Below are 23,055 nucleotides of genomic sequence, written 5' to 3' on the forward strand. Positions count from 1 at the left end.
CCTTGTGTCCTAAAACCAGAGTTCCCTGGAGGCTCTGGGGCAAAACTGAGCTCATTAAGTGTGAACTACAGAAACCCCACATTAGAACCCGGCTGCTCCATTTCCTGCCATTGAATTCTAGTTGGTTTGTGTTTATGTGGGTCCCGCCCAGGGCACACCCAGTTTTGTTTCTGGTTAGGTTGTGTGGATGCGAGGTGCTCTGTCAGCTCCAGGGCACTGCTTTGGTCCCAGGCTTGCCAAACACGGGAGAACACATGTTCTGTAATTGTAAAGGGAAGCCACATTTCTGGGAATTGGGAAGTACGTCCTCCTCCTCTGGGGCTCTGGGTCTGGTCTCTCCACTGGCACACATGCTTTTCCAACTAGCCGGCAAAGAAGGCTCAAGTAAATGTTAGAATAGGAAACTTTAAGCTCATGTGACCGCAAGTTCTTACATGATGGAGAAAACGGAGTCGCCCATGGACATGTCTTCATGTTCTTAGCTCATAGTACATAAAACAACAATTTGACTGAAAATAAGCATTTATTAAGTACCTACTACATGTCAAAGAAAACATAGTTTCAACCCTCTGGAGCATAATTTCTATTAGATGGTTAGAACATGTTCACAAATAAGGAAACGCGAGAGAGAAGCGAAATAAGTGAAAAGTTATGTTGGAGTAAATATGAACAACTGGGAAGGATCTGGGAGGTCTTGAATGAATAAATGGACATTTATTGAGCACGTATGCTCTAAGTTGCTAAACTCTGGAGGTGATTAGAAGTAGAAAATCAAGCCTTTGGGAGCTCCCAACCCACCAAGGAGAGACAGTAGGAATAGGGCAGATGGAAAGAGCCATTGGTTTTTGGCTACAGCAATAGAACAGATGGAGCTTCTCCAATGTTGGTTTCATCGATCAAACTGTGTCAGTTTTGCATCCAGAACCATTTGACGGTGCTAAAGGCTTGGCTCTTTGGTTTGGGGATTTTCAGTAGTGGGACCACCAAGGAGCTCGATTTCAAGTTCAAGAGGTGTTGATCTTTGGAGGGTGGAATAGAGAAGGACAGCGCTGTAGCAGGAAAGCCCCTGAGAAGAGAGGGCCACGAGAGCTTCCATCCATCCATTGGCTTGGGATCTGTGGAGGGTCCATGTCTTAGTGGTGGGTGGCCATGTTGATTGTGTGGGGAAGACTAAAGAAACCAATTCCAAGTGTGAAGGGTTAGGAACCTTCCCCTTTCAAGTTGACTTAGAGCCATTATCTGTCATAGTTCTCACAGGTTTTGAGTGACACGTTCCCCGTGGTTCAGTGTTAGAGGGTGTTTTGACTCCAGAACAGGCGAGAATGTTGAATTTCACAAAACATCATCCATTCTCATTCTCCATTTTTCTGTACTTGAGGTTCTAACCCAAGTCAGGGTCATCGGCCAAAGGGCTGATGGACACAACGGTTTTTATTTGGCTCCGTTTCGGACATGTTTCTGTCTAACTCTCAGCAACGAGGGAGAGATGTTCCAGGGAAGGGGAGCTGCCCTTCTCTCTGAGCTCTGATCCCAGCATCGGGAAGCAAAACACCAGTCACCAGGAGAATGTAAACCTGGGTCTCTTAGCCTTTCATGTCTAATTGATGGTTATCATTAAGAAGGCAAAAATAAACATACCTATCGGCTGCTGTCATTAGGGGATGATTTGTAACCTGCTGCAGAGGAAATGAGACTAAAGGCTATCATTGAGAGCAGATCTGGGCACTGGGTGCCTCCTGACCCACAGCCATTTGTCCACAGCCGGTATTTCTGTTTCGGCTTGTCCCGTGAAGCCGTAAAGAGTCATGATTGTGGGTGGGGATTCAGGGAAACCGACTTTTCTGATGGAATGGAGGAAGAGGGAGGGAACTGACAGAAGTCCATGGCAAGCCCTGGAAAAACTACTCAGAAGCTGTCTCCCCTCAGAAGGCGGGATGTTAAGGGATCTTCTCAAAGTCTAGATTTGTAGGAGCTCAGAAGGGCCTCCAAGACCATGCTCGCCATGGCAGAGTCACAAAGCGTCCAAGCTGGAGGACCCGGAGGCTGTAGGCACCAATCATAATCCCAACCAGGAAGTCCCTCAATAGCCCAAGTTTCAGGAATCATCCACCCTCTCCTTGGAGGAGAAGGCGAGGTTGTGGAGGGACCTTCAGCTCTCCAGGTAGCTGATCTCCTTCTGAACGGCTCCCCTCATAGGAGGGATGTTTGTTCCAAGTCTGCGTCTGCCTTCAGGTCCCTCTCAAGGCAAGTCCTTGTCTTAGGTGGAAAGAGACTGAGACCCAGAGAAAGATCTGACCCACAGAACCCACTTGGCTCAACCCCCTCATTTTACAGACGAGGGAATTAGGCTGAGGGAGGTAAAGGAACTTGTAAGCACCTGTGGTGAAAGTATCACAGATGGAATTCGAACCCGGGTCTTCAGACTCCAAAGCAAAAGCGCTTTTGCGCTGCCTTGGATGGTCATTTGTCCAAGTGGGGTAGTGGGTAGAGGGCTGCATCTGGAGTCAGGAAAATTCTCTTCCCGAGTTCAAATCCAACCTCAGAAACATACTTCTATTCTAATTATTATTAATTGTTAATATTGATTGTGACTGACTTCTGAATCTGTCATGGAGACATTGAATCGGTCCCTTTTTCCCTCTAGACGAGTCACGCCTCCATCATCCTGGGGGCAGAAGCCTCTTTTTAGTTAAGCATTTCACGCATGCTTGGTCCCAGGTCTGGCCCCTCTCCTCCCCTGTGTCCCTGGGAAAGCCGCGCTCCCTCTGGGCCGGGCTGGGGGTTCTGGCTTTAAGGGGTTTGCATTTCAGTGGGGACATTACTGGAGGCCGGAGGGGAAGAGGGTGCTGGATGCGGATGCTGAGGGAGATGACCTGGTTCTGGGCAAGAGAAGCAGAAGCTAAAGGGCCGAGCCCAAGTCGGGGGGGAGGGGAGAGAATCTGACTGGCACCACAAAAATGAAAGCAAGTCCTTCCTCAAAGACCTTCCCTTTTACCAGGGGAGATCCCCAGGGGAGGTTGGTCTGGGGAGCCCCACAGAAGAGGAGGTGCCCCCAGAGCCCTTCAGATCCTTCTCGCTCTAAATCTGGGAAGTGCCTCCTGCAGGGTGTGGAGCTGTGGATCCTGGGCGTCCGGAGGTGAGCAGGAAAGGGAGCCGTGGCAGGTGGGGGGCAGCAGTGTCGAGGCACAGAGGGGGCAGGCGGAGCATTGTGGGGAGGACAGAGAGAAAACTTGTTGGCTGGACCCCAGAATGGGGGCGGAGGTGTGTGACAAGCCGGAAAGTCACGTGAGGACCGCGCCATGTTTAGTTGTTTAGTGTTTTTCGATCTTGTCCAACCCCTCCACTGGGGTTTTCTTGGCAGAGACATTGGGGGCTTTGCCATTTCCTTCTCCCTGTTTTTACAGAGGAGACCGAGGCAAGAAGAGTGAAGGGCCTCCCCCACCCCGGTCGCAAGTGTCCGCGGCCGGATTTGAACTTGGGAAGTGACTCCAGCTCTGACACTGGAGCCCAGAGAAATTCAGATGGATACAGTCACTGTCCCCGTGGGCCCCAATCAAAGATGCTTTAAATCACGAAACTGTCGAAGCGAACGGACCATCAGGCGATTAGCGTCTTGTCCATAAGTGATGATGGCTTGTGGGTATTTCTCTCCATGAGCTAATGACACCGGGGGGAGGTTCCGGCTGCATTAATGAAATGGATGAGGCGTCCGGGGCACCTTTGGCTCTGCCGGGTCGGGCCGGGGCTGCCTCTGGGCGGAAGCCATGGGAGTGTCGTAAGCGAGTCCCCTCCTCTGTCAGGGCCACTTCGCTTAATGTGAGGGTTACAGAAGAGGGTCCCTGCTCCAAGACCCTCTTAATTGAAAGAGGAAGGAGGAAACATGAAAACTGTCTGTCTGTACGCAGGGTAAAGGGGGGTAACGAACAGAGGGGAGGCCCCCGAAGGAAGCTGGGTCAGGAGGGGCTTCTCGTGGAAGGTGGGGTTTTACTGGGTCCTGAAGGAGGTCAGGGATGGAAGTGAGGAGAGAACGTCCCAAATATGGCGCATGGGAGGCACACGGACCCAGCTTGGGTGTGGATGGTCCCAGAGCGCCCTCTTCGTTTCCCTCTCGCTGCGCCGCCAGTGCCCACATTGCCTCAGGCGCGGTCCAGAGTCCTGCCATCCTCGTGCTTGTTGACTTTTGCCGGACCTTGGCGTCCGTCTCCGTGGAACTCTTCCCACTTGGGCTTCTCCCAGTGCTTGGGCCCTCGGCCCTCATGGCCTTGGTTGGCGTTCTTCCTGACATTATCCCCCTCGTGTATCGCGGGCAAATTTTGTCAGCTTGCCAACTCTTCCTTTGCCCAGATGGTCTGGGGCCACCCAAGCCCCAGCCCCCAGGGCCTTGGAGGGCATCTCCCTCTGAGCTGAGGCTAGCCCGGGGTTGGGCAGTGGGGCCTGGCCCAGTCCAGCCCAAAACAGCCCAGCCCAGCCCAGCCCAGTCCAGTCCAGCCCAGCCTGGCCCACAGCTTTTTATTTGTCCACAAGGAGCACATTGAGGCCATCAAGGCTTTGACCATGAACAAATGCCCGAGACCATTGATCTCACCATCCTTGACAGGCCTTCTAGTCCAGCATCTTATACAGAAGAAAACAGAACTCAGATAACTGAAATTATTTTCCAAATTACCTACTGAAGGTCAGTTAGAATTTGAACCTCAAGCCTCTGACATTGAGTTCAGCGTTTCCCCTGTCCAAAGATCTTCTGATACTTAAGTGTGGTGTTTTCTTCCGGAATACCGAATTCTGGGGAAGTCTGGGAGGGGGCAGGGAGCCTCGCAAAGTTCCCCCACGGAGCCCCGGGCCGGCCGGGGCCTTTGCAGAGAGCCAGCTGGGAGCGGATCTGATAACCATCCCCCAAGCAGGGTTGGGAGCTCAGAGGAAACTATCCAGCACAGAGAACAAGGCTGCCCTTGTCCACCCCGGGCCCAGCCAAGAGCGGCTTCGGCTCCGCGGCGGGGGACTGGCCGTGGCCCTGGTCAGCTGTGGCCAGCCTGGCCTGGGTTTCCCCGAGGCAGCTCCGAGGGCCCATGGCGCCCATCCCTGTCTTTGGCACTTCCCACCTTTCTCCGGCTTTTCTCTGTTTTTTAAAAACCAAGTATTCAGGATTAGTCTTTAGAAACTGAAATGGTAGTGACAGGGGGTCACCCGCCCCCATCCCTCCCAGCCCTAGAGATTCCTGGACATGGGATGGGTTTGATTTGGTTTTTTTTGTTTGTTTTTTGGGGGTTTTGGGAATGACTCTTCTTTGAGAATTAGTCACGGGGACCCATAAAGATAAGGGATCTTGTTGGCAGCTTTTGGGGAAGAGGGGGAGGGGAACGGTAACTGGAACAAGGATGATTTACACTAACTCAGCCCTCCCTGGAGGAGAACGCCCTTTCCTGGATGGGAGGAAAGAGTAGTTACAGCTGTCTGGTGCTCAAATGAGACATAATATTAAATAAATAAGAAATAAAACAATAGTAACTACTAGCATTTCTGTAGTACTTTCACGTTTACACAGTGCTTAATAAATGTTTTATGGCAGGTACTGTTAGTGCCCCCATTTTACAGATGAGGAAAAAGGCAAACAGGTATTAAGTGACTGGGAGGAGAAGTCACTTAAAAACTACACTTGACTTGAACTCAAGATTTCCTGATTCCATGCTCAGTGATTTCCCTGGATTGTTCTGGGGACTGAGAAAGCCTGGATTATGGGTTGATGGTGGGGGCTAGGAAAGGCTCCTCAGTTCCTGCCAGTTGGATTTCCAAGTTCCAGTGTCCCCACATCGCGGTCTGTTCTTTCTTCTCCTCTTGAGTCTCTTTAGGATTCTCTGAGTTTGTCCTTGTCCAGCGTGGCGTGGCCATGTGAGCCATCGTGACCCTTTGGGCTGGGCCCCGTCTCGCTAACTTCACGAGGGCGTTGTAGGAGGGGTCACGTGGCCACAACTGCCCTGGTCTCTTGATCTTTCCTTGTGTTCCTGGTGCTGCTTCCTAGTTTTTGCATCAGTCACAATGAGTCTTCCCATGCTTCTCAGGATCGCTTCATTCTGGGTCAGGAGTGGGAAACCGGGAGTGGGAAAGCAGTGGAAGTTGTTTTACCTAGTTTTCAGCACACCTTCACCTGCAGTTGATTATACAAATGATTTCTTGGAAGGTCCCCTATCCCTGCTCTGGGTGTTGCTAAGGGAGGCAGCTGCCTGGGACGGGACCCCAGCCCACAGGGGAAAGAATCTATCCCCTAGTAATAATTTCATTACAATCCGGTACAGTGATTTGTTCCGCCATTCTCTGAGAGAGGGACAGCTACTTTGTCTCTAGTTTTTTATTATCGTAGACTAGAAGAAAAAAATCCCCAGAAATAAAGGTCATCTCTGAAAGCTGAGAAATCTTTACAGCTGTTCAGTGAGAGGGGCATTTTTCATGATAATTTTGCTTTTCTTTTTTAGCTTCTGGATGCAAGGCAGGGACAGCCCCATTCTTCTCTGACATCGGAGGGAAGTGACCCGTTGCCTTCAGGTAAGAGAAGCTGAGAGCAGCGTTTGGAAGTCGGAGTGAGGGTAGAACTGGGTTATTGACTTCGGGCAAGTCGTTTGAAAATTGCAGACATAATGATCCACTGGCAGGAGACCAGGGAGGGTCAGACCCAGACAGCTGGAGGAGGCCAAAGTGGCCCTGGAGCATAATGGTACTTGGGCTTGATGGATCACTAGCGGGATCCCGTGGCTCCAGGGACCCTTTTCCGGAGGAGAGGTGACAGTAGCTGACCAGGCTGCCCATTTTCCGAGGTCCCTCATCCATAGCATCCGACCTCTGCTGCTGAGATCCGAGAGATCCAGAGGGAGCAGTGTGGGCAGAGAGATCCGGCTGCTGTGGGTTCCCAGGCAAAAACCCTTCCCCATTGTTTACATTGGAGGCCTTTTTTTCCAGTTCCCATTAAGAGGGTTGTTCTTGCAAGGGCCCGAAAGGACACAGGAGGCTTTTCTGTGTTGACAGCAGGTGAATATGGCTGTGTCTTTTGTTCCAAGACAAAGACGTTATTCTTGTACTGTGGGTATTCAGCAGTTTTGAAAACAATAAAGTAAGAACCCGATTGGGGGTGGGAGAGTTGACAGTAGCCACACTGGCTCCACAATTGAGCTCCCATGAAGGCGTCTGGGAAGTGGTGAGCTTGCTGCTAAGACAACTGTCCTGAAGCACCTCTTGTGCATAGAGGTGACCCCCAAGTCTCAGAGACTGTGCTGGCTGACCCAAAGCTCCACGGTTCTTACTGGCCGTTGGCCTGGCACCATTCTGTGCTTTTGGTTTGGGACATCCCAGCTCTATTAGGACCAACTCTGACTAAGAAGAGGAATGTTTTTAGACGTATTCTCCTCCCCCTCCCCCCAAAAAATTATCTTCTAAGACACTGGAAAGTGGTAAATGAGAGAGAATAGACACATGAGTGAAAAGGACAGTTTCTGCCTCTCTGGATCGCTCCTTTGCTGAGCCTCCTCCCTCTTCCCCCTAATCCTTCCACCTTTGTCTCCCAGTTATCCATGAATGCAGATAAAATGTAAGCTTCCTGAGAGTACAGACTTTTCTGCCTGTCCCCTTCCATTCAGCATTCACTAAGTGTGTACTGTATGCATTACATGTGTATTTGTATGTGTCAGGGCCTGGGGGTCCACAAAAAAGAACCATATGTTATCAAAGATTTCACTTTCTTTCAGGTGATCAGTGTAGAGACAAGGAATAATATCTTCAAAGTTTACAATTACAAAAGTAATTTCCAGAGGAAAAGGGAGAGCAGGAAAAAGCCTTAGGAGGTATTCCTTCAAGAAGTGCTTGAAAGGAACCTAGGAGTGCTGGAAAGTTCATTGGGGAGATCCAGATGAGTCCCTTCCTATTATTTACCCACTTTAGGTCATTTTTCTTGCTTTTTTTATTAAGCCCCCCAAAGACAAAGGCCACACTTAGTACTAACCTTGCCATGCTTGTATGTTCCAATATTCCTCAATGGTGACAGCGGTGGGACAAAGCATGGCTTAAAGCGCCTGGTGAGAGGCTTCCAAGTATAGCGGAGTAGATTGGACTAAGGGGCAGAAATGGAGTGTTGTTGATTGTGAGAGTCATAATCAAGATAAAAAAGGGGTAAAGTGAAAGATTTCAAATTGGAACCTATTCAATGAGCATCTATTTGCTTTGCAAGTTTTTGAGTTCACTTCTGTTGTTGCCATTTGCTAAGAATAGTGTCTGGGAAGTCACTTCTGTCTGGGTTCTTCCCAAGTTTGGGAGCCTGGCCATGGTCTCTTCTTTTCCTCTCTCTCTTATTCTAGTTTTCCTTCTCCAGCTGTCCCTTCTTGTTTTTATTCATGTCCATTTCTCCAACCTCATATTGAGGTTAGTAGAGAGCTGTTCCCCAAGCTTTTGCTTCTGGCTTCTCTCTTCATGATCTAGCTCACCCAATTCCTTTGTTTTCATAAAGCGGGTGATTCTCCTCCTAAGTCTGTATCTAGCTGGGACCTCAGTTCCTCCCTTTCTGCATTCTCCCCCACCATTCCTACCAGAGTATCCTGATTCCTTGTCAGGTTGTGCTAAGCCAAAATGATCTTCTTCCCCCAAATCTGATCTTTTTGATTTACTTAATTCCATTTATGGTCCTGACCTTTGTAGTCTGGCCAGCCTTATTTTCCACTAATCTATACTTTCTCTATGCCCCGGCCAAGCAGGACGACCCATAATTCCCCAAGTAACCCTACCACTTCTGGCCTATAGGTGGGCTTCAGCTCATATCTGGAATATCTTTCCTCTGTCTATTTTTGTATGTTGAAATACGGCCTGGTCTTAGACTTAGACTGGCACTGGCACTGACGGCATATTGTAGAGGGTCTTTCTACCCTGTTTGGCCACCTAGTCTGGATTGACCTTGGGGAGAAGGGGCTATTGCAAAGTCATGGCTTTTCATTTAAGGTTAAAATGATCGCATATCTTATTTCAGATACTTGGGGTTCACAAACATTCTTTTCTTCCTCCTTGAAAAAAAGCATTTTAACAACTTCATTTCCATTCCTACAGATTTTGTTACTCACAATTTATTCATTATAGCACAAGCATGGTATCCTAAAAGTGCTAATCTCTAAGCTTTAAAAGTTTAAAACTCACTGAGAACTTTGGTGTGCCTTCTCTACTATCTGAGGTTGATGGGACCTTTCAAAGCCTTTTAGTTTGTTTAATGCCATCAGTGTTTATTATGTGCTTACTGTATACCAAGTCCAAGGGATCACAGGTCCTGCCCTTAAGGGGCATCCATTCTACTAGGAAATTTGTTCTATCCAAATCGCAATGCAGAACTTGATTCTCCACTCGAGTCTCTCTGTCAGGTGGTTCCCATTTCAGCCAGTGGCCCCAAGCTCTCTTCCTCTGATCGGGCTTCTCCTGACTTTGCGGGCTTCTGTACACCCTGTTCTTTTAAAGGCTGAAATGTCCTCCCTCCTTCTGCTAGTTCTTTGAACCCCTCTTACCTCCCTCCTGCCCAATGCTCCCTCCTATTAGAGACTTTCATTCTTTTGTTTCTTTGTATCCCCAGGGCCTGATACCAGGCACCTGATAAATACTGCTTGGTTGACTTAGTGTACCTTTGTCTCCTTACTCATTGTGTGACAACAGAGTGTTCCTAAGTCTTGGTCCTGCCTTAAACTTCAATAACTTTAAAAGTATTATTGCTGCAAACTTAGGAAAGACATCCCTGGAAGTTCATTTAAGTTTAATTTATACTCAATTAGAGCATTTTTGAATTTTGAATAATAAATCTAAGCTTTATTTATTTTGATATTTTAATTTTTAATCTATATATTTCTGTTATTTTATTTAATTTATTGAGTAAGTTAAACTTTATAATTTTAAGAAGTTAGAGACACCTATGCTATTGCATGTTTGGCAGTTTCTGGATGACCCAGTGGGTAGAATAAATCCTCTTGTCAAGTCATCTGTTCTTGTGAAGTCACATCAGAGTGGTGGAATATGTAACCATAAATGGTTCTCTTTAGGATTTTAAGGCTAAGATTACAAATATTATCCTTTTAGCCACTGAGCAACAGCTGATGAAAGCTTTTACAGAAATCAAAAATAGAGCAATGTCTTTCCTAAAAGCCAATTGGTATGTTGAACTGCAACAAGAACCGTATCAGTGTTTTATTATTTTAAATTGCTAACTTGGTGTGAGTGTGTGTGTGTGTGTGTGGTGTGTGTGTGTGTGTGTGTGTGTGTATGTGTGTAAAGAAAGCTATTTTGGGATGGGAACTTTTTCATTTGATCTTCAATATAGGGCATAGTACACAGATGGTGTTTAATAAATGCTCCTGGGATTGCATTGCTTGGTACAGCACTAAGCCGCCTACTTGAGGAAGGTGATGGGGAGGTGGCTGTGTGGAGAGACAAAGAACATGGTGGGTTTTGGTTTGCTTGGTTTTTTCCCCCGTTTTAAGGTTTATGACGGAAGGCTGTCTGGTCACTGAGCCAGCCAGGGGGAACAGGCTGTGGTCCCATTGCTTGTTTTACTGACCTAGAACTTCCAGGTTCCCTCATCTCAGCAGGGAGGGTCTGATGCTTGGGTGAAGCCGAGTCCTTGGGCCACTGGGAACTTGATTCAAACTTCTTTGGGAACCTGCACGTTAAATATAGACTCAAGGCAGCTGCCTTATTACAGAACTGTAATGAATTTGGCTGAGGTCATCAACCACGGGAGGGAAGGTCAAGGAATTTGGAACAAGCACGAGCCAGGATTTGGCTTCTGGCTGCACCGTTTGGTGAAAATGGCATCAACTCATTCAAGCTGGGATTTGGGTCTGGGCTCTGTCCTACCCTCTGGATTCGGGTCCGGGCTCCATCCTGCCCCCCGGGTTTGGGTCTGGGCTCCATCCTACCCTCCGGATTTGGGTCCGGGCTCTGTCCTGGCCCCCAGGTTCGGGTCTGGGCTCCGGCCTGCCCCCCGGGTTCGGGTCTGGACTGCATCCTACCCTCTGGATTCGGGTCCGGGCTCCGTCCTGCCCCCCAGGTTCGGGTCTGGGCTGCATCCTACCCTCCGGATTTGCATCTGGGCTCTGGCCTGCCCCCCGGGTTCGGGTCCGGGCCTCGGCCTGCCCCCTGGATTCTGGTCTGGGCTCCATCCACCTCTCTGAAAATAGGGACATTGGAGAGTCCTGCAGATGCCTTCTGAATGGCCTGGCTCTCAGGGAAGCTTTTGAACTGACAGAGGCTTGGCACCTTCTGGGGCACAGCTGGAGGCCATTCATTAACACCAGGCTATAGAAATTGGCTTTTTATAGGTCACTCCCGTCCTGTTTGGGGTTTCTGAGTATTAATATGAGGCAGATTAATATTTCAATCACTAAACATTTGATAAGTGCCTATAACATGCTAAGCAAATACAAATTAAAATATGGTTCCTGCCCTCAAGGACTTTACGAGTGAATACTTTTTCTGAAGGCTGCGGTTTTGGATGGAGTGGAGCTTCTGGGTTGCAATCCCCATCCATTTGTCTGGCAACTCCATGATCATAGCAGGGACTCCCTCTCAGCCCCTCATGTTATAGACGGGAAGCTGAGGCCCAGAGAAGGAAGATGGCCAGCCCCGCACAGAGGTGCTAAGCAGCAGAGCCGTTCTCACCTGGGCCCTAAGGCTCCCGGCGCCCTGGGTCAGTGGGCTCTGAGGCTCAGAAGTGTTGTGTGAATAAAGACGTTCTGTGGGACTGAAGGGTCCCAAAGACATGGATTATGGATCGTCATGTGCAGGGAAGAAGCAGCTCGCCTTTGGGGAGTCTCAGACTCAGTCTCCAAGGGGAGGTTGTTAGAGCCTGAGGTCCAGTCCTGGTTCTGCCACTTCCTTCCCTTGGAGAGGAATTTCCCATCTCAGGGCCTCAGTTTCCACATCTGTGAAATGTGGTGCTTGTGGTAAGGGATCTCTAAGGACCTCTTCAGATTTAGCCCTTAAAGCCCAAAAGCCATTTGGGGTTGGACTGAGGTCAGGAAATAAGAAAGAGGTTTTGGATCAGAAAAGAAGCCCATCTTCTCTTCCTGTCAGGTGACCACGCAATGGCTTCGGGTCTGAAGCCATCGGTCATGGTACATGGATGGTACAGCCCGACAGGAGGTGAGGAACACCAAAAGTTCCCCTCGTTTCAGTTCATCGCGCACCTGCTGGGAACTCACTGCTGGGGATGGAAAGTCCAAGGCGGGAGCTAATCCCATCCTCATGGAGTTAATTGTCCAGCTGTATCAAATGCTTCCTTCGGCCCCCTTTAATTTTTGTTTTCTCATCTGTAAAATGGGGACAAGAATAGCACCTTTTGCACAGGATCAAATGAGGTGGGGTGGAAAGCACTTTGTATACTTTGAGTGTTCCGCCAGTGCCGTTATTATCCTCATTATTCAGGATTATTATTACCAGCTCAGTAAGGGGAAAGCCGCCGCTCTGGACTGTGACGGGTCGAGGCTGGCACCCGGGCGAGGGGCAGGACGGAGATCTCTCGCTGACGTTTGATTGAGTTCTCTCCAACGAGTATTAATTACTCGCCTACTTATGTGCAAGGGCCTGGAAACGCAGCCAAGACAAAAATAACAGCCCGTGCTTTCAAAGCCTCGATCCTCCACCGGGGCTGGAGGTGGGGCAGAGAAAAGGAAGGAAATCTGAGGAGGGTGAGAGAGTGCGAGCCCTGGGGGAGGGAGGCAGGAGTCTTGGAGGAAGCTCAGGACTTCGGGAGGGGGAGTTGGGAAGGGAGGGCAGAGCCACAGAGCACAGGAGCAGGAGCTGCACCCCGGAATACAGAGAACGAGGCAGGATGGTGAAAAGCCGTGGAAGAGAACCTCTGGGGGCCGGCACTGGGCCGGGTGCTGGGAGTCGGGCCTAACGCCGAGCTGAGGGCTTAAGGTTCTTGGGCTGGGGAGAGATGGTCTCGAAGCCCTTCACTGTTCCAACTTTTCTGTAGCTTCTCAAAGTCCTTCCAAACATGGTGTCCACAAGGGAAGCCGCCTGACAGGCTTTTCATGCTTCTTCCTCAGGGTTCTGTAACGTGTCTCCTGCTTCAAATCTTGCAGCAAAGCAGAGCAGAAAAAAAGGAGTTCGCCTTATCCCCCCGTTCTAGGCTGAGCATCCCAGATTTCTCTCACACACGCCCATGAACCTTTCCCTGTTATCCGTGGTCTTGTGAGGTCCAAAAAAAGTAATGGGTGACGGATGATGGACAAGCCCCAGCCCTGCCACGTGTCGCCTCCCCATGGGACCTTTCTAGGTCTTTTATTTCTAAAACTGTGAAATAATCGCTTCATAAGAACCACTGAGAAGCACTAAATTTAGAGTCGGTAAAATTTGAGTTAAAATCCAGCCTCAAGCACTTAGTAGTTGTATGGCTGCAGTTAGCATGTTTAATCTCTGTGTGCCTCAGTTTCCTCATCTGTAAAATGGGAGGGTTGCAGTCAGTGGCCCCTAAGGTAGGAGACATGTTACAGAACTTTCACGTATGTTTTCCCATCTTTATTGAGAGGCATGTTTGTTCATTATAATTAGACAGAATTTCATTTTTACCTCGTCCCTTCATTTATGATGTAGTCATTGTGCATGTTGCCTTCCTGCTTATTTCTTCTCTGGATCGGTTCATAAGTCTTCTAATGCTTTCCTTTACTCTTAAAAAGATCTATTTTTACAAATGCCAGATACAACAGATCTTTGTGTAAGTATTGTTGAAAAAAGAGAATTCTATGGGGAAAGCACAGATCCCATATCTAGCTCCTTTTCATATATGTGTATGTGTAAAGCAAGCAGAGAATTAGGTTCAACTGTGGCTTTGAGAGCTGTCTTTTGGGGGCTTTTTTTTTCTAGACTTCTCTTCCCTTCTCTGCCTTTTAAAGGATGTGTCAGTGATTTGCTTTTCTTTTTTTTTTTTTTTCTTTCTCTATCTCCTTGATCCTTTTTACCATCACGAGAAAACAAACAACCAAAAACAAACAAAAAAGAAAGTCCCTGTAACAGATCCACATAGTCAAGCAAGGTAACTGCCTCCATCGGCTTTGTCCAGAAATTCCTGTCAGTCTTGCGGTCGAGCCTTCCGCCTCTCCGATGAGTTTCCTCATTAACTCTGAAATTGGAACTGGTCCTTGTCTCCCATCAGAATTCTCGCGTGTTTCAAAGTTGTTTTCCTTTACAATGTTATTGTATAAATCGTCTTTTGGCTCTGTTCACTTTGCTCTGCATCGGTTCCCCTGGTCGCTTAATAAACCTTTCTTAGAGCTCAGTAACGTTCCGTTGCCTTCATGTACCACAATTTTCTGGCCATCCCCCAACTGACAGGCATAGTAGATAGATTTTAACAGGGATGATCAGTAACGTTGTATGTTTAGGGTTTTTTTAAAATTAATTTCACAAATACAGGATGTGGAAAATCTGGCTAGACAGCATTTCAAATGAAATGCCCAGATCTTGCCATGACCACAAGCTTGCTTTGTGCCAGGGGTCTGATATGGAGACTCAAATATTTCCCATAATTCTGTGTTGAGCTAATGGGATTTGAGTGTCCCTACTTCACAAATCAATAGTTCCCAGGGTGGATGGATTTGGTGAGAAGGTATCAGAAGAGCTGTTTTTAATTCTGGCTGTTTGAGCTCTAGGGACATTGACCCTTTCCAGTAGATCCTGGCTAGGTATCTGGAAACCATCTTTTAGGGAAAATTGTTAGAATTTTGGTTGTTAGAATCAGGTTTGTTTAATCTGGATTTAAAAAAAAAAAAGATATGCTCACTGGCTTTGCCCTGTTTGAAAGGCTTTAACTCAGAAGGGAAGGGAGGGGAAAGGAAGTTGTTTTTTAATTTTGTTATGGTTAGTAATATCAGAACCGGAGGATGGAAGTTGCAGTGTGAGAGATTTTGGTTCCATTGGAAAAATTTTGTAACAACAGTTGCCTGAAGATGGTGTGACATAACGGCCCTGGATTTCGGGGCAAAGGACCTGGGATTACATCCCTGACGCGTTGGCTGTTTACCTCCTCGGTGACTTGGGGTGAGGTCTTTGATTGCTCTGCGCCTCCGTTTTCTCCACTATGGGAGGTCGATTTAGTTGATTGATGGAGTGTCTCTTCTAGTCTGTGTTTGTGCTGTGATAGCTGCTCATGATCCCACAAGTACGAGCGTTCATTAAGCAAGCACTGTACTTAAGTTAAATTCTATTAAAAACATAGACTGGAGGCGTGGTCTCCAATGCTAGAAAGGACTTCCTGGGGAGAAGAGCAATAATTGCCTCAATGGAATTGACAGATCTCATCCACCAAATACCGAAAAATTACCCAAACTCCGTCCTGAGTGGGGAGTCCCACTGATTTTTCTGTGAGAATTCACCTGACTTTGTTGAGTTCCTTCTTCGAAAGGAGTCTTGAATCAGATTAAGGTGGGGATTCCTTGGTTTCTTTCCAGATTTGAGGTTTGAAGGTTTCCTGCATGTTACAATCCACAGATGGTGATGGTTTTGCTGAATTTTTCTCCCATGAACAAACGCCGTATAAACATTTGGGAGTGGTTGTAGTTGCCAGATGGGAACAGAGGAAATTAATGAGACGCCAGCCTCCGTAGAATGCTGTCCTTGGCACCTCGTTGGGAGATTATCTCTTAGGTGAAACCACTTGGAAATGAAGTCTCTTTTTTTTATTGATACTTGTAATTAAACTCCACTGGACGGGATCCAAGACAACGAACTCTTGTGAAGAGTGACAAGGTCCCAGTGTAAGGGACTGAACAAAACTCTTTTCCTGCCGTAAATGATACTTTCAGTGCCGTTCGGCTCCAGGGACCCAACGGGATGTTTCGGTTGCTCGCAGTCTACTTGGTTCTTTTGATGGAGTCCCGTGATACGTCTGCTTCTTTCTCTTGGCTAAATCTGAAATTCGCTTTCTGACCAACACGAGGGTGAAGATAGGATGTGAATTAAAGACTTCACTAGAGCGGAGGCAATTTCAAGTGTTGACTCCCGGCAGCCATGTTTGACTCCCATTCGGGGTGTTTAAGTTTTGTGAGTTAGTCTGTCGGGGATGGGTTGATCTGTGTTTACCATCTGGTACATCTGCTTCTGCTCTTGTTAACTCTCTTAGAAAAGGCTGTCGGCTGGGAGTCGAATTCACTTTTTCTTTGGTTTATCGGCGTCATGAAGATGGGAAGAACTGAATTCCACTAACTGAGGAAGACATAGTGCAGTGCACAGACATTGAGGAGAATGCACAAAAATCCTGCCTTTGAGAACTTTTTGGTTTACTATTGTTCCCTGAATTCTGGGCTAGGAGAGAGTTTTGGGGTGACCCCATTTGGGCTCTTCTTGGCAGAAATGCTGACATAGTTTGCCATTTTCTTCTGCAGAGCGTTAAGACAGGCGAAGAAATGGAGGCAAACAACATTAAGTGACTTGCTCAGACTCACACAGCTAGTAAGGGCCCGAGGCTGTATTTGAACTCCTGAACATCAGTCCTCCTCTCCATCTACTGTATTACCTGGCTGCCCAGGAGAGATAAGTTGAAATTGTAAAGAAGCAATCAAAAAAAATTCCTAGTACGTGGAGATATCCAGAAAAAAAAAATCCCCCAGCATCACCCTCTCCTGTCATATGAGCACAGCCTTCGTTGAGGCAGAATTCTAGTTCAGAGAGGGATTTAAGGAGCCATGACTCTGTGGTTGCATCTTTAAGGGGAATGCAGAGAATCATTGGGAACTTTCCTGCCTCAAAGAAGGTACCGGGTTCTTGTGAGCAAAATGGAAGTGCAAGAAAATTCAAGACACCTGAATCTAGAGACATCCCCCTCCCCGATGTTCAGACGGACTATGAGAAATGAAAGGAGCATTTTGTGGTTATTGCTGAGGGACTTGAAGCTGTCTCACCAAACCATTTCACTTGACAGTAGAGGGTGAGGAGGGATTTTCTTTCTGGACCTGGACCTCTGACTCTAATCCACGATTTTTTCCACTATCGCAGCCTGTCTCTAGATGAGCTTGTGGAGAACCAGTTTATCTAGTAAGGGCCCAATATGTGTGAGACACTGGGATAAAATAAAAGCACAAATGTGTGACTGTTCTACAGGGGCTCCCGGGCTGCTGGAAAAGCCAGCACACAAGCAGGGATGTGCAGATGAGATGGGGACAGGTTAGCTTGGAGCAATCATGGGGAAAGGTAGTCTGAGGGGGCAGTGAGGGGCTTCTGGTGGAAGGTGAGGTTTTAGCTGGACTTGGAAGAAACCAGGAGGTGGGGATGGGGAGGGCATGGGGCGTGCTAAAGGCTTTTATGGGCAAGGAACAGCAAAGGGGCCGGGGTCATCAGATCCTCTTTGGGAAGGGGGCTACGGCTGGCAGGGAGGCTCATGCCGAATGGCTCCTGCTCCAGCATGGCGGGCGGTCTGAGGGGGTGCCGGTGGGATGTGTAGGCAGGAATGTCCAATGAAAAGGATGTATGACCCTTGAAAGGATGTAAAGAATTCAAGAAAAGGGGTAGTTCTGATGAGATGGTGGTCTTTTCTCTTTAACCAATCACTGAAGAAATGTTTTCAAGCTCTGAAAGCACCAGGGAGCTCTCCCTTGGTCTTCTCTCCTTGTCCTCTGGAAGCTCACAGTCTTGCTGGAAAGAGAAGATTCATATCTTATTCCTGGTGTTTGTTGACTGAAAAGAAATGGGCCAGTGGAAGAAGACTTTTCTGTAGGGTGAGGTGGTGAAGGAGGAGAGAGAAGGGTTTTGATAAGAGACATAGAATTGAGGCCTTGGGGGATAGAAAGGGAATAAAAAGGGAAGGCAACCAAAATGGTAAAAGCTTGGGAGCCAGTCAGGAACAGGGGTGGAGGGAACAGCTTCCACAAGTGTTGGTGGAAAGGACCCAGTACATTTAGCCTGGGCAATATTGGCCCAGGGAGGGAAGGGAAAGACCAAGGGGCCGTGTTCATGTATGTAAAAGGCTGTCAAGTAAAAAGATCAATTTAATTTCACCTGGTCCCAGAAAGTACAACTGGTAGCTGTGAGAAATTGGATGCTGGGATGTCGCTCCGGGCGATCCTGTCTTTAATTGAGTTCAAGCCCCTAAGCGTATGGAACCCCGCTACCCTTGGGTATGTTCCACAGAAAGGCTCCTTCTGCTCTGTCTGACCTTTGAGAAAACGCAATGCGAGGACAAAAGCTGGTTCTCCGCTGTGGGACTGCTCTGGGGGGGCAAAGATAGAACGGCGGGGAACACAGCTCGTGTTGTGCTAAGGGCGTTTTGCGCTCTTTCAGAATTATTATTTTAGAAAGTGGCTTTCCAATATCTGGAGGAGAACAAGGAAATGATGGCCTTCTGCTTTGTCTGAGCTCCAGGTACCCCGTGACAGACTCCCAGGAGCCCCTGCACTCAGGGAGTTTACCTTCTACCAAGCAGGTGTGTGCAAAGTGTAGATTGGGTCTCTTTATTCTTAAAACATTTTCCCCATTTGTTGTGTTGTGAAAGAAAAATCAGAATAAAAAGGAAACAAACAACCAAAAAACATGAGAAAGAAAAAGCAAACAAACCAAAAAGGTGAAAATTCTCTGCTTCGATCCACATTCAACCTCCGTCGTCTCTCTCTGGATGTTCAGGGCATTTCCATCCCAAGTCTATTGCGATCGCGGCGGTACCAAAAGAGCCTCACAGCGATCATCACGTGGACTTCTCGGTTCTGGGTGCGAGGTTCTCCTGGTTCCGATCGCTTCATCCAGTATCACGCATGGAAGTCTTTCCGGGCTTTTCTGAAATCAGCCCGCTCATCATTTCTTAGAGAACAGTGATGTTCCATTACCTTCACGTCCCATCTCTTGTTCGGCCATTCCCCCGCTGACGGGCACCCGCTCCGTTCCCAGGTCCTTGCCGCTGCACAAAGATCGGCCCCTTCTCTTCCTGGCTCTCGCGCCGGGGTGACTTTAAGGGGAAAAAGGCCTTGTTCTGTTCACCTGATGTGTCTCAGCTCAGGTGATTTCTCGCAGGGAGACGGAGCACGGTCGGCTGTTTTCCCCCTTAGGAGTGGAAGTCTTCAGAAGCCGTTCAGGCTCATTTCCTGATTCCAAGGGAACGGGGAAAGATTTATCGCTGCTCTGAGAGAGGGAAGACTGTTCTGGGATAGGGGTGGGGGTGGCTTGGTCTCTTGATCCCCAACACCACCCAGTGTCTGACACCCAGCAGTGGGAGCAACAACTTGTAGATTGAAATAAAGTGTGTGTGTGATTGTGAGTGTGAATGTGTGTGAGTGTGTGTGTATGAGTGTGAATGAGTGTGTGTGTGAGAGTGTGTGAGAATGTGAGTGTGTGTATGAGTGTGTGTGTGATTGTGAGTGTGAGTGTGTGAGTGAGTGTGTATGAGTGTGAGTGTGTGTGATTGTGAGTGTGAGTGTATGATTGTGTGTGTGTATTGTATCAAATGAGATGTCAGTGAGTGACTTTCCAATTCAGAAGACCTGGGTTTGAAGCCCGGCCGTGGGCAGTCTTCCACCCCCTGAGCCTCACTTGCTTGACCTTTGAAATGGGGTGGTTGGACCAGTCACCGGATGAGGTCCAGTCCCCTTGACTTTTCCGCTATATTGGCCCCCTCTGCAGAGTGAATTTCCAGGACAATTAGCTCACTGAAGGCTCCTCATCCCCGAGCTCTTGAATAAATGAAGCACGACTGTACACACACACACACAATCACATTTGCACACACATTTACACACACACTCGCACTCACACACCCCTGACTGCGGCGTCTGCTGCATCCCTGAGGAGAGGACCAGCTCGGGTCTTTGCCATTTTCTTTCCCTCCCAAGGGATCCTCAGGCCTCTGGGGTTTGGCCCCTTTCCCACTTGGGCTAATGGTTTTCCTGTTTGAGCCTGTTCAGCAAAAGGGCCAGGAATAGCTGCGGTTCCTCCAGCCCAGCTCCACGGTTCCTCCGGCCCAGCTCCGCGGCACCTTCCGGCCGCTCTGAGGGTTGCGTTTCCCATGGGCCGCACTCGGGCTGAGCAATGAGACAGAACTGGGCGTCCAGGAGGGAGGCTCTGAAGCCCTCGTGGGGGAGGGGAGTCTGCTGCCACTGGGGGCCTTCTGCTTGGAAATGACCTGGGGGCCGGGCTCCAGCTCGAAGCCTTCCTGGGGTCAGAAATTTAATGGATGACCCTTGGCGGGAAGAGCCATCGGCCGAACCCGCTCATTTTACGGAGGAGCCGGAGGACTCTCGGAGAATCTGCAGCGGGGAGAGAGCTGTTTCAGGTGGGGGACATCAAGGGGGCCTTCTTGCAGGAGGTGGCCCCGGAGCTGAGACTTAAAGAAACGGGTTTTGAGATGAGGACAGTGTGGGCTCTCTTGGTTTATCTTTCCAATAGTGAGGAGACAGTTCCGGAGGCTGGTGCGGTGGACACAGAATGAGACTGGGACCTGAGAAAACCTGATGTCTTGGTCTCGTTTTGGTGCTGCTTTTTTTAAACAAGCATTTATTAGGCACCTACTATGTGCCAAGTGCTTTTTAAATGTGATCTCCTTTGCTTTTCACTCCAACTCCGCAGGGTAGGTCCTGTTGTTGCCCCCATTTTGCAGATGAGCATACTGAGACAGACGGGTTACACGACATGCCCAGAGTCGAATCTGAGGCTAGATGGGGTCCTCCTAACTGAAAGTCCCACCGGCCCCACGACCTCGACGGTCCTTTCGCAGCAGCAGAGGCTCGGTCCAGACTCAAGCCGGTGACGGGAAGCCAGCTTGGACGCTCTGCCCTGAGGTCTTTGCTTGTGGCCTGAGGGGTCCTGAGCTGGGAGGGGCCTTCGAGCCTCTCGTTTCCCAGAGAGGGAAGGGGCTTGGCCGGCGTCTCGGAGGTCTGAGGCGCCTGGTCCAGACCTGGGAGGGGGCTCCGAGGCCGGCGCTTCTTAGTCCCTCTGGAGGGCAAGAAACTGGAGGCCAGGAGGCGAGTGACCCAGGTGGGAAGGAGCCGGGCTCGGATCCAAGCTCGAGGCACCTTGGCCGGGGCTCCCTGTCATCCCAGGGATGACCTGTTGGCTTCTTGGCTGGACATGAACGTGGGATCGTGGGCATATTTATTGTTGCTGGACTCAGTTTCCTCATCTGTAAAAGGGAGAGTTAGTACTAGGTCATCATTGCAGTTCTAACAGTCACAGAGCAGAAAATACCTGGGTCACCAATGGGGGCAGGAAAACGAACATCGAGGCTTTCTGCAGCACCGGGTTCCGGGGGCTCCGTCCCCAAAGGTTCCCAGAATCCTTTGGCTCCTGGAAGCAGCAGACAGAGAATTGGATGGGAATAGCGTGGGGGGGGGGAGGGGGCGAGAGTGACAGAGAAAGACAGAGACAGAGAGAGACACAGAGAGAGACAGAGACAGGACATTCCTGGTGCAGGAAAGTGACTTCAGAGAGCAGAGGCCGCCCTCCCGCTGGCCCTGCCCCCGCCCCAGACAAAAGGCCCGACCTCCCGTTCTCTGCCCAGAGGGCTTCCCCCCCTCAGATGGCTGGGCGATGGCTCCTGGGGGGGGGGGGCGTCCCTGCAGGGGCTTCCAGGCCCCTCAGCAGACTCAGCGTTGCCTTGTGCCCTCCAGGTGTCCCATTGCCCCGATGCTCCTGGGTTGCTTCCCAGCCGCTCTCGGGGAGTCCTGCCCATCTGTGCCCCTTTATCTTTCCCTGCTTTGTCACCAAAGCCCGAGACTGAGAGCGGCTGCCAAATGAGACACTGGCTCCCAGGCCCTTCCCTCCCATGGGGCTCTTCTCTCCCAGGGGCCCTTTCCCTCCCGGGGGCCCTTTCCCTCCCAGGGGCCCTTTCCCTCCCGGGGGCCCTTTCTCCCCCAGGGACCCTTCCCTCCCGGGGGCCCTTTCCCTCCCGGGTTTGGAGGGGAGACTTTTATCATTCTCATAAAAGGGAGCGAGATGGTATCAGGGAGGGAGAAATCTCTCCCCACCCCCAACCCCTCCCCCACCCCCTGAGGGTCTGGTGGGGGGAGGGGGCTGCCAGGGGGATTAGGTGCCTTGTCCCTTTGGAACGGGGTTGGTTGGATATATTTGGGATGAGGATCATCGCCCAGGACACCGGTCTCTCCCTAAGCGTGGGCGCCTTCTCCCTGCTCCGGGCCCTCGGTGCCCGCGGGAGATGATGGGCTTCCGGAGGAATTCCAGCCTTGGAGCCTGCCCGGCTCTGGCTTGTTCCTGGGCCGCCCGTGGGGTCGTGGATGGGGGGAGGTGGGGGGGGAGGGGAGCGGGGGGATTCAGTGTAATTGTCGTCATCTTTGGGCTGCGAGTAGGGGGACAAAGCGAGGCGGGAGGTTCCTCGCTCTCTTGGCGCTCAGGTGTCTGGGGACGGGAGGCGGGAGAGGGACCTCTTCTGGTGGGAAGGCTGCCGGCGGGAGGCCTGGGTCAGGAAGCAGCCCCTGAGCTGAGCCCTGAAGAAAGCCGGGGCTTCTGGGAGGGGCAGGAGAGGAGTGAGGGCAGGGAGAGGGGGGCAGATTGGTGAGGGTAGGGTTAGCCCACGGCTCCTCCCTGACCAGCCCGAGGGGGGGCAGCGCTTCCAAGGCCAAGCCTAGATTCAATTCCAGCCTCAGACACTTCCCAGCTGGGCGACCCTGTGTGACGCTTCACTTTGCCTCAGTTTCCTCATCTGTAAAATGAGCTGGAGAAGGAAATGACCAACCATGTGGGGTCTCTGCCAAGAAAACCCCAAAGGGGCCGTGGAGAGTCGCACACAGCACTCAGACATATGGCCTCTGCCCGGGGGGAGGGTGGGACGCGACCGTGATTTCTCATGTGACAGGATTGGATCAGTCTCAGCCCCAGGAGAGCGCAGGTCGGCCTTCCCTTCCAAGCTCGCACCGAGGGCAGGCCGTCGCTCCCGGGTCGCCCGCTGGCCGGGCCTGAGTTGGGGGGTACACACAGGTAAGCGCCCTGAGGGGCGGCTCGTGGTCTTGGGGGCCAGGCGGAGGAGGGAGGGGAGGAGGGAGAGGAGGAGGGGGAAGAGGAAGGAGAGGAGGAGGGAGCTCACTGGAGCCTGAGGCTGCCCGTTTCAGGAGAGGAGCC

General features: G+C 50.0%; 1 protein-coding gene across 1 annotated transcript in view; it reads left to right on the top strand.

The window, feature by feature from the left end:
* Positions 1-23,055, top strand: part of SH3BP4 (SH3 domain binding protein 4) — a 105,429-nt gene that overhangs the window by 36,493 nt on the left and 45,881 nt on the right. The window contains exon 2 of the mRNA XM_051998903.1: positions 6,468-6,537. The gene's annotated coding sequence lies outside the window, so the exon portion shown is untranslated. The remainder of the gene's footprint in view (positions 1-6,467; positions 6,538-23,055) is intronic.

Source organism: Antechinus flavipes, chromosome 4 (genome assembly GCF_016432865.1).
Source record: "Antechinus flavipes isolate AdamAnt ecotype Samford, QLD, Australia chromosome 4, AdamAnt_v2, whole genome shotgun sequence".
NCBI lineage: Eukaryota > Metazoa > Chordata > Mammalia > Dasyuromorphia > Dasyuridae > Antechinus > Antechinus flavipes.